The sequence below is a fragment of the Scyliorhinus canicula genome, chromosome 3, assembly GCF_902713615.1.
Source record: "Scyliorhinus canicula chromosome 3, sScyCan1.1, whole genome shotgun sequence".
Lineage (NCBI taxonomy): Eukaryota > Metazoa > Chordata > Chondrichthyes > Carcharhiniformes > Scyliorhinidae > Scyliorhinus > Scyliorhinus canicula.
The window spans coordinates 273,105,316-273,116,748 of record NC_052148.1 but is presented as its reverse complement, the minus strand read 5'-3'; the positions used below and the strand labels follow the sequence as shown (position 1 = coordinate 273,116,748).

The window sequence follows — 11,433 nt, the reverse complement described above, 5'->3', positions numbered from 1 at the left end:
ACAGTAATAAGATGGCCTTGCATGTTAATGTTTCCTGGAGTATTTGATTACTGCCCTGGCCTCAGATCCTGGCTGCACCTGCTTGTGTTTTGGTCACTATTCCACAATCAAACATGTGCATCTTTCAGAAGCTGATTAACCTGTAATCCTGGTGAGAGAAGGTTACTAAAGCAAACTCATTTCTGAAAGCTGCCGCCTAGATTCCTGCAGTGGAGCTATTATAAGGCACAAAACCTCCCTCTCTGAACGGCACAGTGGTTAGCACTGCTGCCTCACAGCTCCAGGGGCCAGGGATCGATTCTGGCCTTGGGTGACTGTGCGGTGTTTGCACATACTCCCCGTCTCTGAGTGCTCCAGTTTCCCCCCTCAGTCCAAAGGCATGCCGGCTAGATGGATTGGCCATGCTCAAATTTCCCTCAGGTGTCCAAAATTGTTCAGATTAGGGGAGTGAGCCTCGGTAGGCTCTTTCAGAGGTTTGGTGCAGACTCGGGCCAAATGGCCTCCTTCTGGACTGTAGGGATTCTATGTCTATGTTTTCCTTCCCCCTGACCGGGTTTTCCATCACCTGCCCTAATGCCTGTTTACATGGCTGAGTGAGAAACCGCACAATGTTTTCCCACGTTAAAGACACAATGATGTTCCTCTATACTCTTTGGGTCCTGATGCCACCAAACTGCAGATAACAGATTTGCTCCACTTCTTTCCATGCTTTTGTACAGTCATGTTGTCAGGGACACACAAGATCGCTACTCCTGAACTAAATATTTCTCCAGCTATGATGCTTCGGGGCACGACTTTATTGACTCCCACACCCAGTTACTGTAGCTCTTTAAATATAACTTCTAACCTGTTTCAAAAACGGGAACTGAGAATTATTTTCACACACAGGGTTGTTTAATGGATAGAATCGGATTCCACAGTAACTTTCATTTTGGTTCTTGATAAGTGTCCCAAACTCTCCAGAATGCGACAAATAGTTGACAATTGAGAAAATATTTTTGGCTCTTGCGTTTTGTTGCCAGAATTGAGCCCTGAGTGAGTGGTTCATTGAACCTGTCACACAGCCTGACCACCGCCATAATGTTCACATTTCCAGTTTTTAATTGACGACTGTTGATCTTCACTAGGAACTGTAACGTAGCAACTCCGTAATGGTGAGTAACTATGCTGTGGTAGCCAGAGTTCCAGAGAGCCCTGTAGTTATTCTTGTTTTAAGGAAAGCAAGAACCATTTAATATTTTTGCAAATGTGATGCACAGGGTAGGCCATTCAGCCCAGCTCATCTATGCCTATCTTTATTCTCCTTCCACTTTAATTCATTGAATTTGTAGGGCTAGTTACCCAGACTATGTGGGCTCCATCCTCATGGCTACTTGGCTTCCTGCATGGTATGGGCGTTCTGCAAATCGCACCCCCCAACACCACGGGTAAAACATTGGAGCAGGATGCTCAATGGATCCAAGAGCAGGCAGACCTCCGGATGCCTCCCCATAAAATCTCTGACCAGTTGGGGGTAGGTGGCCAGAGGACCACCTGCTGGAGTTTGTGTCCCCCATCTTCAAACCCACTGCTTGGGGAGCATAAAACCCAGTCAAGTCATTATAGCACAACATGAGGCCATTCATCCTTATCAACTTGACTGATCCTATTCTATTCCTTTCTCCCTGTTTTTATCCAGCGTCCCTGTAAAAATGTATCCATGCTCCTCGCCTCAACTACCCACTCTGTTCTAAAGAAAGACCTGAATCGTTAACTCTTTCCACAGATGCTGCCGGATGTGTTTTTCCAGCATTCACTGCTGTTACTTTGGGTAAAAAAAGCGTCTCCTGAATTCCTGGATTTATTAGTGTCTGTCTTGTATTGTTAAAGTGTCCAACCTATAAAACTCTGCACCATTTAGAAGATGTCTATCAGGACATCTTAGGAAAGAGCCCCAGCCTCTCTCTGATAGTGGATAGTAGTCGAAGAAGAGCAGGGTTGTGTCCTGTTCAAAATTTATTCCTCAACACCTAAAACAAATGATTTGCTTATTACCTCAGTTTCTAAGGCGCTGGCGGAAGAGGAGCAGTAAATTAATTATCTCGTACCCATCAACAAAATGGCTGAGTGGCTCATTTATCTTAGTTGCTCTATAAGGGATTTAAAAACAATTAAATTTAGAGTACCCAATTCTGTATTTCCAATTAATGGGACAATTTAGCAATGCCAATCCACCTACCCTGCACATTTTTTGGGTCGTGGATGTGAGACCCACGCGGACACGGGAGAATGTGCAAGCTCTATGCGGACAGTGACCCGGGGCTGGGATCGAACCCGGGTCCTCAGCGTCGTGAGGCAGCAGAGCTAACCACTGCATCACCGTGCCGCCCTTTAAGGGATTTTTAGTTTGTGGGTAGAACAGTTACCGCAAGCCAAATGCCATGCAATGTCCTGGGAATCCGGTGAAAGTAAGCTCTTGCTAAATTTTAACACAGCACAATATGTCTGGTGTCGCTAATCTGAGGTATCTGAAAATTAATGGGGACGTGATGGATCCAAACCTTCTCTGATATGCAGCTGGATAACCCGTGAATCTGAAACTTGGACATTTCTGCAAAAGGCATCACAATTGTTTAAATTTATCTGCTGAACAGAGTAGTGTTTGTATTTAGTTTCACACGATCATTATCAAACAAACATTTAGGATCAAACATTTATGTTACTGGGTCAGCAAATCCAGAGGTGCAATTGGGGAATTTCAACTCAGTTAATTAAATAAATGTGGAATAGGAAAAGCTGGTATTAGATCGGGGGCTGGTTTAGCTTCGTTGGCTGGACAATCGTTTCATGGGGCAGAGCGAGGTCAACAGCGTGGGTTCAATTCCCCGTACCGGCAGAGGTTATTCATGAAGGCCCCGCCTTCTCAACTTTGCCCCTCGCCTGAGGTGTGGTGACCATCAGGTTAAACCGCCACCAGTCAGCTCACCCCTCAGAGGGGAAAACAGTCTATGGTCATCTGCTAATTTTTGTGTCATTGTTGGACACAGCTGTGAAATGGTTCGACAAGCGCCTCTGCGCAATAGTAAAACTTATGATGACCAATCAACCTCGGCATCTCATTTTGGACATGATAAAGGTGAGTCAACTCTGCAAAGTCCTCCTCACTAACATAGAGACTGATGTCAAAGTTGGGAGAGCTATCCCACAGGCCAGTCCAATAAGAGCCCATCACTGGCCTGCTCTCAGAATCAAATCCTTAGCCAACTTCCCAGGGTCCTCAATCACTATATCCGGGTACAGTATATGCTGTCCCACCAGTTGGATAGGCCCACCAGAGGTGCTGGCATCGTGCTGTATAGTGAACAGGGAGTGGCCGTAGGTGACCACTGTCACTGTCAGATTCTCCCACTATCAACATCCTGGGGGTTACTATTGACCAGAAACTGAACTGGACTTGCCATATAGATACTGTGATTACCAAAGTAGATCAGTGACTGGGAATTGTGCAGCGAGTAACTCAACTGACTCCTGAAAACCTGGCCACAATCTACAAGGCACAATCAGGAGTGTGACGGAATACTCTCCACTCGCCTGGAAGAGTCCAGCTCCGACCATGCTCATTAAAAACTAAATGCCATCCAGCACAAAGCAGCCCTTTCGATAGGCATCCACTTGGCCACCTTAAACACTCTCTGCCTCCACCACCAACGCACAGTGGCAACCGTGTGTACCATCTACAAGATGCACTGCAAAAACTCATCAAGGCTCCTTTGACAGCACCTTCCAAACCCATGACAACTCCCATAGAAGGATATGGGAACGACACCACCTACAAGTTGCCCTCCAAGCTACTCACCATCCTGACTTGTAAATATATCAGCCGTTCCTTCGCTGTCACTGGGTCAAAGTCCCAGCGCTTCTGCCCTAACAGCACTGTGGATGCACTTACACTACACGGACTGCAGCGGCTCAAGAAGATAGCTCACAAAGACCTTCTCACGGGCAATTAGGGCTGGGACCTATCAGTGACAAGCACTACCACTCAGTGGGTGCCATGGTTAGCACTGTTGCTTCAAAGCGCCAGGGTCCCAGGTTCGATTCTCGGCTTGAGTCACTGCCTGTGTCTGCACGTTCTTCCGTGTCTGTGTGGGTTCCCTCCAGGTGCTCCACTTTCCTCCCACAAGTCTAGAAAGACGTGCTGTTAGGTCATTTGGGCATTCTGAATTCTCCCTCCGTGTACCCGAACAGGCGCTGGAGTGTGGTGACTAGGGGCTTTTCACAGGAACTTCATTGCAGCATTAATGTAAGCCTATTTGTGACAATAAAGATTATTAAAAAAAGGTAGAGAAGATGTGTGAAGAGATCACTTCAGTCCCTAGGAGGGTCATTTAGGAGTTTGGTAACTGCAGGGAAGAAGCTGTTTTTGAATCGGTTAGTGCGTGTTCTCAGACTTTTGTATCTCCTGCCCGATGGAAGAAGTTGGAAGAATGAGTAAGCCGGATGGGAGGGATCCTTGATTATGCTGCCCGCTTTCCCCAGGCAGCGGGAGGTGTAGACCGAGTCAATGGATGGGAGGTAAGTTTGTGTGATGGACTGGGCTGTGTTCACGACTCTCTGAAGTTTCTTACGGTCCTGGGCCGAGCAGTTGCCATACCAGGCTGTGATGCAGCCAGATAGGATGTTTTCTATGGTGCATCAGTAAAAATTGGCAAGGGTTAATGTGGACATGCCGAATTTCCTTAGTTTCCTGGGGACGTATAGGCTCTGTTGTGCTTTCTTGGTGGTAGCGTCGACGTGGGTGGACCAGGACAGATTGTTGGTGATGTGCACATCGAGGAATTTGAAGCTGTCAACCATCTCCACCTCGGCCCCGTTGATGCTGACCGGGGTGTGTACAGTACATTGCTTCCTGAAGTCAATGACCATCTCTTTAGTTTTGCTGACATTGAGGGATAGATTGTTGTGGCTGCACCACTCCACTAGGTTCTCTATCTCCCTCCTGTATTCTGACTCATTGTTGTTTGAGATCCGCGTGTCATCAGCAAACTTGAGATGGAGTTGGAGCCAAACTTTGGCCCACAGTCGTGTGTGTATAGGAAATATAATAGGGGGCTAAGTATGCAGCCTTGTGGGGCCCTGGTATTGAGGACTATCATGGAGGAGGTTGTTGTTTGGGTGTGCCCAGGGCTGCTGAGGCAGTTAACAGCGGATCGCTGGCTTCGTACATTGTTTTAGTCTCACCTGTAGACATTCGCGTTTCCCTTGCTTCCTCGGTGGGTGGCTCCTTCTGGATGGTCCCGGGATCCGATGAGAGAAGTCTGTTGAAGGTAGATGTTGGGTCTGCCGGCGTCCGGGTGCTGGTTGCGATTTTGGGGTCTCATCTGGCAGGGTCCTGGGCGCTGGTTGTGATTTTGGGGCTGCCGGGGGGCCTGTTCGCGATCCTGATAGGCTCTGGGATTCCGCGAGTACGGGATAACCTTTTGGCACATTCGGGTCCTCGCGTGGGTCTTTTTGGGGATTTTTTGTCTGGGTTTGGGTCGCAGGCAGGGTCTTCCTGGGTCAGTGTGGGCTGGGTCACGTGTTTGGTTCCAGCGTTAGTGATCTGGTCGGGCGTTGCTGAAATTGGGCCTTGGAATAAGCCTGGTCGGGCCTCCACGTGGATTCTTCATTCCTCCATCTGCCGGTAAGTCGGGGTGCTGAGCGGGCCTCTCCTGGTTGGGGTGTGCCAGGTCTCTTGGTCGGAGGCCGGGTCGAGCATCCCAGTGGCTGGATCGGGCAGTCCGAGGGCTGGTGTTGCTTTCCAGGTATGGATGGGCACTCCAAGGGGGTTCCTGGAGCTCCAAGGGGCCCAGTCGGTTCCTGCACGAGACCGGAGTCGGACCTTCCGGTTCGGGCCCCATCTGCTTCCAGCTTGAGGCCAGGGTCAGGTTGTTGGAGGAATCCTGTGGGTCAGGTTGGGTCGGGTCATCTGGACCAACCCAGGGATGTCGAGGATCTGCAGACCTGCAAGGGAATATAAAAACCCAGTGTTGGTGACCATGAAACTGTCAATGCTTGCTATTTTGGTTCACTCATGTCCTTTAGTGAAGACAATCTGCCTGGTCTTGGCTAACTGCGACTCCTGATCCACGGCAATGTGGTTGACTCTTAACCTTCCTCTGGAAATCAACTAGCTTCCCAGTTCAAGGGCAATTAGGGATGGGAATCAAATTCTGGCCTCACCATCCACAAGTGGATGTCATATGGCTTCTACAGAAGATCTTGGGGATGATGATATCTTTTATAACGCTACCTTGTAAACCATGCCTCAAATACTGGAAAGTATTAACTCTTAGTCAAACCGAATAAATTGGTGAGGGCACTGTGACAAATGGATAAATTGGAAAGAATCCAAGACGGCTGTACAAGTACAAATGGGCAGTTGTCAGTGATTTGAGATTATTGATGACTTTCTCACTGCGATCTGAACTGTAACACTGAAACATTGGGGGCTGGTTTAGCTCACTCAGCTAAATCACTGGCTTTTAAAGCAGACCAAGCAGGCCAGCAGCACGGTTCGATTCCCGTACCAGCCTCCCCGGACAGGCGCCGGAATGTGGCGACTAGGGGCTTTTCACAGTAACTTCATTGAAGCCTACACGTGACAATAAGCAATTTTCATTTTCATTTTCATTTTTGAAATCAAAAGGAAAATGCTCAGCATTGGTGAGTTAATGTTTCAGCTCAACGCCCTTTCATCAGAACTGGGACAAGCAGCAGACACCTGTTGTCACATTTACACAATTAGAAAATAAGAATAAAGAAGTTGGCTGAGTCTGCAACTACTGGCGACTAGGGGCTTTTCACAGTAACTTCATTGCAGTTTTAATGACAGCCTACTTGTGACAATAAAGATTATTATTATTATTACTACTAGGCAGGGCTTGACTACAAACATTTGCAATACACTTTTCCCTTCATTATTTGTATGTGTCTCACTTTCAAACGCAGTCTAATTTTTGCAGCACTGACTACCAGCAATGTGATGAGGACGTGTCAGGCGGTCTTGTCTTCTGCACAGATGTTGACTTACTTACTGAGTATTTCCTGCAGGAAATTTCCCACAGTGAATGTATCACAGGAGCCGCAGATACCTGGGAACATCGCCACCTGGAGGTTCCCCTCCAAGTTACTCACCACCCTGACTTAGAAATATATCGCCGTTCCTTCAAATGTTATTACTTTGTGTAAGCACCACTTTGAAATTTTAGTATATAGTCCTTATTAGTGTCACAAGTAGGCTTACATTAACACTGCAATGAAGTTACTGTGAAAATCCCTCAGTCGCCACACTCCGGTGCCTGTTTGGGTACACAGAGGGAGAATTCAGAATGTCCAATTCATCCAACAAGCACGCCTTTCGGGACTGTGAGAGGAAACCGGAGCACCCGGAGGAAACCCACGCAGACACGGGGAGAACGTGCAGACTCCGCACAGACAGTGACCCAAGCCAGGAATCGAACCTGGGACCCTGGCGCTGTGAAGCAACAGTGCTAGCCACTGTGCTGCCGTGCCACGCTAATAATGTTCTTCCAGATATTTCACGAATAAAGTATATTTTTGCAACCAAAAAGAATCCTACTTGGCAGAATACCTCATCACTGGAACTTTCAAACAAGCACCAAGACCTCGCTGGGCTGGTGGTGAGAAAGGCCCTCCCTGTCAGATCCTTCCTACAAGCCCTGAGCCTCACCCCATCCACATGATGAGCTTGATAATAATAATCTTTGTCACAAGTAGGCTTACGTTAACACTGCAATGAAGTTACTGTGAAATCCCCTATTCGCTACATTCCGGCGCCTGTTCGGTTACACAGAGGGAGAATTCAGGATGCCAATCCACCTAACAGCACGTCTTTAGACCTTGGGAGGAAACTGGAGCACCCGGGGGAAACCCACCCAGACACGGGGAGGATGTTCAGACTCCGCACAGACAGTGACCCAAGCCGGGAGTCGAACCTGGGACCCTGGCGCTGTGAAGCAGCAGTGCTAACCACTGTGCTACCGTGCCGCCCAGGTGACTGTGGTGGGGAAGAGCTACCTCCTTTTGGAATACACCTTTGCAAAGAAGGTCTGAGGGAGATGAAGTGGTTTTTGTTGCGGTTCGTCCCGAACAGCTCCACGACACAGGACTCTCAGATGAGTACTTTCAGATATTTTGGAAATAAAGTATATTTCTGCAACAAAAAGAAAATTTCCAGCCTGCATCTTTGTTCTGTCCTCATCACGAAATCAGTAACCCGTTTGCAAAAGCAATTTGTTTAATCCTCAGCTCCAACAAAAGGTTTATGAAGGAAATGGAACAGTCAGTCCTGAAAACTTGGAGAACGTCTGCAAACTTTTTTCCCCATCTAAACTCTAAAGTTTACGAGGGGGATGGAATCATTCTGCAGCTCCGAGCTGACGCTGGTGCTACATGTTGTGGCGAGAGTCACTTGTTGCTCTTAGTAACGTCGAATCACACAAGCTCCTTTCCCTTTGTGCTGTGTCTGGCTCCAGGCCAAGGAGACAGCCGGTTGTCTGCTGTCCTTGTTCTGCCCCCCTGACACTCTGTCAAGCATTACCCATGTCATTGAACTCATTCACCGTCAGCAGAGCTTTAGTATCACAGGACTCAGGTGATCTGACTGACTCCACACGCAGTAATAAACAGTGGCCAGTGTGAGCTTCACGCAGAGCAGTCGAGGGGCATCTGGAATGATAAGGCTACGTGTTCTTCAGAAGATTAACAGTGCGCCTTGACTGGATGTGACGGGTTGATGGAAGAACTGAGTTTAACGGGACTTGTGGAGGTACAGCAACTAACTTTAGTGAAATTAATCCTAAATACAAAAACCCAAAGTCGCAGAAAGGGAGATTGTGCAACACAATTAAATCGCAGGGAGATAATCTGCAGAAAGCTGCAACACAAAGGGACTTGGGGGGAACTTGTACATGAAACACAGAAAGCTGGCACACAGGGGCAGCAGGTAATCAGGAAGGGTAATGGAATGTTGGTCCTTATTTAAGGGGGTTGGAGTATAAGAGTCGGGAAGCCTTGCTGCAACTGTACAAGGTGCTGGTGGGACCACATCTGGAGCACTGGGAGCAGTTTTGGTCCCTTATTTAAGAAAATATATTATTTCATTGGAGGGGGTTCAGAGAAGGTTCACCCGGTATGGGAGGGATTGTCTTATGAGCAAAGGTTAAACAGGTTGGGATTCTACTCATTGGAATTGAGAAGAATGCGGGGGGATCTCAGTGAAACATGTCGGATTCTCCAGGGGCTGACAGGGTCAATGCTGAGAGGATGTTTCACTTTATGGGCGAGTCTAGGACCAGAAGCAGAGTCTCAGAATAAAGGGGAGCCAGTTTCAGACTGAGGTGAGGAGGAATTTCTCCTCTCAGAGGATTGTGAGTCTTTGGAACTCCTTCCCACAGAGAGCTGTCGGGGGCAGAGCCCTTGTGTATATTTAAGGCTGAGATAGGTTCTTTTATTTTTAAAATAATTTGTATTCAAATTTTCAACAACAAATTTGATCACAACAAAGAAAAACAGTAACCCCTCCCCTCCAATACAAAAACAATAAATTGACAATAATAAAGAAAAAGAAATAAGCATAAAAGCATGAGAACAAACCACCGTAACAAACCTGTAACCACCCCCCCCCCCCCCTCCCCCCCCCCCAAAAATAGCGAGCCCCCAGCCCGGTTCCACCCTGGAGCCAACCACCTTAGACAAGGTCCCCGCCACCCCCTTCCAGAAACCCTCCAACTCCGGACACACCCAGAACATGTGGGTGTGATTCGCTGGGCTCCCCGAACACCTGCCACACCTATCCTCTCCCCCAAAGAACCGGCTCAGCCTGGTCCCAGTCATATGCACCTGAGATAGATTCTTGATCAGTAAGGGAATCAAAGGTTACGGGGAAAGAGCAGGAACGGTGACATGAGGACTGTCGGATCAGCCATGATCCTGTTGAATGGTGGAGGAGGCTCGGGTGGCCGAATGGCCAACTCCTATTTCTCTTTCGTATGGTCTTATGGAGATATTAGGAGGGATGGTCAAAATCACTGTGAGAGACCCGGGATGGTACGGGAAATAGTTTAGTGTATAGTTTACTAATTAGAGAATAAAACTCAGCAGAATAAATCTTCAAGATTTTTCTGTTTAAGGAATTTACTGTTGGGACAATGTAAGATTGTGAACATCTTACACGTTGACAGTATTTTTTTCCCTCGAATGTATTGAATTTTGAAAACGTAGTTTAAAAAAATGGAACTTTCCAAACTTTATATGTTCCTGGAACTTTATTCTTCTGCATTTCCGAAATGCAAGGGTCTGGTGGCGCCGTGGGTCCGGGTTCGAGTCCCACACCAGGACGGCCAAGGAAGGTGCGTTGATAACGCGGCTAAACAGGTTGAGTGTCAACCAGCAAAATCCTTCCAAACACGCCAATGACCTGCGGTAAGAGTGGGGGAGAGTCACGGTAAACCATGGTTGGTGTGGAGTGACGCCCCACAAGCTCTGGAGACCTGCTCCAGGGAGGAACCACGATGGGCTTGACGCATCAATCTGCACAGGAACCACATCTAGAAAGAAGGGAAGACTTGCATAATAATATCTATAGCACCTATCACAACCGCGGGGCCTCCAAAGAGTTTCATTGACAATGAAGTATTTTTGAAGTGCCATATTGTCGTATGAAACCCAACAAGTGGTGCACAGCAAGATCCCAAAAACAGCAATGCGACAATGACTAGATTATCCATTTTAAGAGACGTTGGTTGAGGGATAAATATTGGCCAGGACACTGAGGCGAACTCCCCTGATCACCTTCAAAGTAGTGGCCACGGGATCGTTTCGATCCAGCTGAGAGGGTAGATGTTGCCTCAGTTTAAAGTCTCTTCTGGGAGATGGCCCTCTGACGATGACTCTCTCTCTCTCTACACTGCACTCTGAGTGTCAGCTTGGATCAGGTGTTCAATTCCTAGCAGGGGTGTATAGACTGTTGACACTGTCGAGTCAATATTAAATGCCCGAGTATGGAAATGCTGATCTTGAACTGATTACCAGAAAGCAACCTACGCATGTTTAATTGTTACTGTGGGAGTTCATCATCATCTCTACTCATTTGTTCTAAACAATTAATTTATTCTTCGTCAGTGTCATATATCCCACTGACAAAAATAATCATCGGCCTCAGTTTGATGGTGTTGCCATTCCCACTGAAAAGAGTTGAGATGGAGAGGTGCTTTTGGGAATTATTCAGGGTGGGGGAGTTAACTGTCTGTTGTCACTAAAGTAGAAACCTTGCCTTCAACAACAAAATAATCTTTTATACTGAACTGTGAGAAAGAGACTCAGAACGTGTGTTGTCTGTAATTCCATCAAACCCTTTATAACAAAGCTCAGGTTCATGGGCGGCATGGTGGC

The 11,433-nt window shown here is 47.4% G+C and overlaps 1 protein-coding gene across 1 annotated transcript in view; it reads left to right on the top strand.

The window, feature by feature from the left end:
- Window positions 1-8,516: 8,516 nt before the first annotated feature.
- The window catches only part of LOC119963552 (cyclin-dependent kinase-like 2), an 89,478-nt gene continuing 86,561 nt past the window's right edge, over window positions 8,517-11,433 (top strand). The window contains exon 1 of the mRNA XM_038792851.1: window positions 8,517-8,809. The gene's annotated coding sequence lies outside the window, so the exon portion shown is untranslated. The remainder of the gene's footprint in view (window positions 8,810-11,433) is intronic.